Source organism: Vidua macroura, chromosome 8, assembly GCF_024509145.1.
Source record: "Vidua macroura isolate BioBank_ID:100142 chromosome 8, ASM2450914v1, whole genome shotgun sequence".
Taxonomy (NCBI): Eukaryota; Metazoa; Chordata; class Aves; order Passeriformes; family Viduidae; genus Vidua; species Vidua macroura.
Genome location: NC_071578.1, coordinates 31,327,309 through 31,331,988, shown reverse-complemented (window position 1 = coordinate 31,331,988; position 4,680 = coordinate 31,327,309). Strand labels below are relative to the sequence as shown.

At 43.4% G+C, this 4,680-nt stretch overlaps 1 long non-coding RNA gene across 1 annotated transcript; it reads left to right on the top strand.

The window, feature by feature from the left end:
• Window positions 1–353: 353 nt before the first annotated feature.
• Window positions 354–4,307, top strand: LOC128811035 (uncharacterized). Its single transcript, XR_008438208.1, has 3 exons — window positions 354–654; window positions 2,638–2,882; window positions 4,174–4,307. It is a non-coding gene; the product is annotated as an uncharacterized LOC128811035 (long non-coding RNA).
• Window positions 4,308–4,680: the final 373 nt, after the last annotated feature.

The window sequence follows — 4,680 nt, the reverse complement described above, 5'->3', positions numbered from 1 at the left end:
AGAGAGTGAGCCAAGTGTGTGTGCACATGTGTAGGAATGAAAACACAGGTGGGACAGACTTGAGGTTTAGAAATGGAATTCCACTGATTTGTTTCATTGTGCTAAGCCCATGGATGTGGCAATTTTATATTTCTGTTCTTCTGTTGTGTTTGTGGTTACTGCAAAGAGACAGGTCCATCCTTCTCCCCCAGGATACTCTGTCATGAATGAAAAGTTCCTGCTGTAACTTAATTATAGAATGATAGAAACCAGGGAATCTCAGACTGGTTTGTGTCATAAAGCCCATCCAGTGCCACCCCTGCCATGGGCAGGGACACCTTCCACTGTCCCAGGCTGCTCCAAGTCCCAAAGTCCAACCTGGCTTTGGACACTTCCAGGGATCCAGGGGCAGCCACAGCTGCTCTGGGCACCCTGTGCCAGGGCCTGCCCACCCTCCCAGGGAACAATTCCTTCCTAACATCTGATCTCAACCGGCTGTCTGGCAGTGGGGAACCATTGACCCTTGTGCTGTTAATAATCCCTCTGCCTCCTTTTTATCAGCCCCTTCAGACATTCCAGAGCAGAAGGGCTCCAGCCCTTGGAGAATCTCCTCTGTAACAAGACAGGTCCTTTCTGTCTTGTGCAGGGACCCCAGAGACGGAGGAAGCACTCAAAGTGAGATCTCAGCAGGGAAAAAGGGGAGAATCACCTCCTTCAACCTGCTGGACACTTGAAACTTTAGAAATGCTAATGCGTAACTATTTGGTGATTAGTCACATATGTCCATGACAGAAACGTGTCATTAATTGCTTGTTAACCAATCTTGAACCCAGTATTATTTGTCTTTTCCTTCTGTCCTTGATGCCTCACTGAATGAAAAAATAAATAAAAAAAAAAAAAAAAAAAAAAGGAGCAGATTGAAAGTGCAGATTGTAGAAAAAGGCAGAACAATGTGGAGGGCCCTACCAAAGTGTTTCAAAGACACCCTGGAGCTACGTTTTGGTGCACACACATACCTGTGTTTTCTCTCCCCTCACTCTCACTCTCTGTATCTCTTGAAGAATGAAGCAGGCCAGCCTTCCTGATCCTTGCTTCTGCTTTTCTGCAGACAAAAGTAAAATATGGAGGTGATATCAGCAAGAAGAAATGTCCACTTGGGACATTTTTGTCCATACCTCCTACATCTCTGAAAAGTCTCTGGGATCAACTCCTTAGCTAAACAAGTCTTTGTTTGATTTTCTGTAATTGTTGGTTCAGATTCCCCTAACCCAAGGTGATGCTGGCCTTGGCCTCATTCAATAACTGATAGGGAAGAACAGGCACCTCCTGAGGGTGGCTCACATCATCCTCAGGTAATTGTCTCAAAGTGCTGGGCTGAGTCACCCCTGGTGGTGTTTCTCTCTTTGCATCAATTACAGCAAGAGCCTGGATGATTGCTTTAAACTGAATCCTCATCTGGATAATGCTTCAAGAGGGTTGATTCCCTCAGTGTCCCATCTCCCAGAAGTATGGGAAAGCACCTTTCCTGAGGCTCAGCAATGGATTAGTGGCCTCTCGTCTAAGCCTCTTGCAGGTGCTTCCTGCACTCCCAGCCCTCCCAGCTCGCTGTCAGCAGTGCACTGTGGCACTACTCTGATCCCCAGCCCCTCAGCAGGGATGCAAAAGGAGGGCAGCTCTGTTCCCCAGACACTGAGGGAGAGAGAAGACAAGCAAAGCCCCACAGTCACGTCTGCTTCTCCCTTATTAGCTCCAAAAAATAGAGCAGACCTTTATTTTGCAAGGCAAATAAATAAAGTTCCACAAGTTTTGGTGGAACTTCATGTCATCTCCCCTGTTCCTCTGCTGCTTCTGGGGATCTGCTTTGCTGTGTCTTCCTCCTCCTGGATTCCCTTTCTCTACTGTTCTCATAGATTGTGTCTGTAAGATAGTCATGCAGCTGAGGATCAAAGTGACCCTATTCCCTAACTATAGGTGAATTGATCCCACTTTACTGCAGGCAGAGAACAGGCAGATGCTTGCTCTGACCCTGCAGTCTGCATTCCCTGACAGCCAGAAGCAGAGCTACCACATTGTCTGAGCTCTGCTCTGACCTGGAGAGCAAAGCTGGCGCTGTCTGCAAGCCTGGAGAGGAGAAGCTTGAGGCTGACCTGAGACCAGCACCCAAAGGAGCTACAAAGCAGATGGAGAGAGATTCTCCACAAGGGATGGAGTGACAGGACACAGGCTTCCCACTGCCAGAGGGTGGGATTAAATTACATATTAGGAAGAAGCATGGTCTAGTGGAAGGTGTCCCTACACACAGCAGGAATGAGATTGTCTTTAAGGTCCCTTCCAATCAAACCTTTCTGTCACTCTGTGATTCTGTGGCTCTTACACAGCCAGGGGGTTGAGGGTTGTGCTCTGTGTGTTCATCCTCCAGGAAAGGACCGTATGGAGCCCTTTGCCTCTCCTCTCATCAGGAGAGCAGTGCAGGCCCAGTGCAGAGCAGCAGTTGAGGAAAAGGTCCTTCTTCTCTCCTGTCCTAATCCCAGAGACACCCCAAGTTCCTGTCATGGACGTGCAGCCAGCTGGAGCAGCCAGCCTCAGGGGGTACAGAAAAGGGGCCCGAAAACAGCTTTTGCTCCCTGTCTCACATTTCCTGATCTCCTCTTTATGCAGGTCCCATTTGTGAAGGACCTGCTTTCAGGGTTCCCTGTTGGGAAGGTGTTCTTTGTGCCCACAGGAGCTCGTCCAGGAGAAATTGTTAATTGTTTCCAGTGACCTGCTCTGAATGAAGTGACCCACAGCAATGCTGCCAAAGGTGACACCTTTGTGTTTTCAGTTGTGTTTTCTGCTGGACCACACTTCAAAGGCCTGCTCAGATAATTTGTTTTCAAGTCATATGATGGACAAAACATTGTCAGGTGAGTGTTTCCTCACTCTGGGTTTTACAAATTGGGCATATACATGAAAGTCAGCCAAAAAAAGTTACATAGTCCCTGTGGGAGATGTTTATCATCAAATATTGACAAGTACCACAGCAATCAGCTCCTTCTGGTGTGTCTTGATGTATTGAAATTTGCCTGGGCTGAAATAATAAAATCAGATTTCTAAATGCACGTTGTTTCTATGTGCATTACCTTATAAATCAGTTTTATTTTGTTCTTGATGTCTTCCTGCTGCAAAACACAAAGACAGCACTCAATAAATGAAATTGCATCTGTCGGATTCCAAAAATCTGAGTAATATTAGAGATCTTCAGCTTGACTATATCTATTTCTGCTAGAAAGGTTTTTCAAGCCTTCTTTCCCCAATAAATTCTGACTGTTATTTTAGCACAGATAATACTCTCAAAATAGGATTGCTAGAAAAATCCAGTAGATCAATATGACAAACCCAATGTACTTCAAGCAATCATTTTTTTACCTAGCAAAAACAAATATCCAGTGCAGTGCATGTCATCCAAAAGGCAATAGGAAGGAATTGTGTCTCATGAAGGAAAAAAAATCTACCCTCAGCAAGCCCATACATTCCTTAGTGGCATCACTTGCCTTTGTAAATTTGGACTTGGGGGATCATAAAACCCTGATCTGTGTAGAGTGACTTTTCTAATGAGAAGAACAGAATTCAAATTCTGAATATTTTCACCAATATGTGTAATAATATATCAGCTTATAATGTTTAAACAACTTAGTAAGAAAGAAGAGGATGAGGATTAACTACTAAATTTGCCAGAAATGTATTCTGAGTAAATACCAGGAGAGAAAGGGAAAAAAAAAAAAAGAATTTGGTGTTTTTCCACAGTAAATGTGCAGTGAGCTCTATCAGATTTACAAGTTACTCTTCTGTTCTGGGAGCAGAACTGTTAATCTTATGAAGGCAGGAGATTAGGTGACACAGAGGCATTTTCTGAGCACTTCAGGCACACATCTGGGGACATTCTGCAGTGCTGTGTTTTTTTTTTAAGTAAATTTTTGTTCTGAAGTCAGTTTATATTTATTTCATACTTCTCATCATTTGTGTATATTAAGATCATAGGAAGCTGGGAATTCTTTCATCATAAAGGCTACAATTCCCTTTATTAGCATATTCTTCGATGTCTTAGTGATTTGAAACTGAGTGTTTTTTGAAGGAAAAAAATTCTGTAGTGTCTCAAAATTTGTCCAAAATCCAGCTTTTACGACCTTAATTTTCTTACAACATTTTTTTTCTTAGTTTAGGAAGAAAAACTCGGTATCATATAAGATCTTAGATGTCATTAGGCTAAATCCCCTTCAGACTGAAGGCTAAATGTGAAAGAGGCAAACCAAAGTACAGAATCCTGGTGTGCACATTTCCCATTTCAAGATCAAAACCTCTTCTGGTGAAAATACACTCATTTCAGCTGGAATTGGAGGTCTCTGTTGTTTTCTTTCCCACTTATCTGCTCTCAGAGCACAATGAGGCTGTGCAAGGATGAGTGATTTAGCCCCAGCTGGAGATGATAAAGGCAAAAAGGGCTCTTGTTATTATCCTATTAAATCATTTCTGTAACTGGGCTGTAGAACTAATACAGGACAGAAATTGATGGCAAGCAAAATTCATTACTTGCCGAGTGTGTTTTCTGAGAACTGTGTGGTCAGAGAGGGCAAACTGGGCCTGGATTCCTCTTGAAGAATATAATGCACTTTCTGATCTCAGTGTTGATCATGGAATATAAGAATGCTTTAATTTAGAAAATTC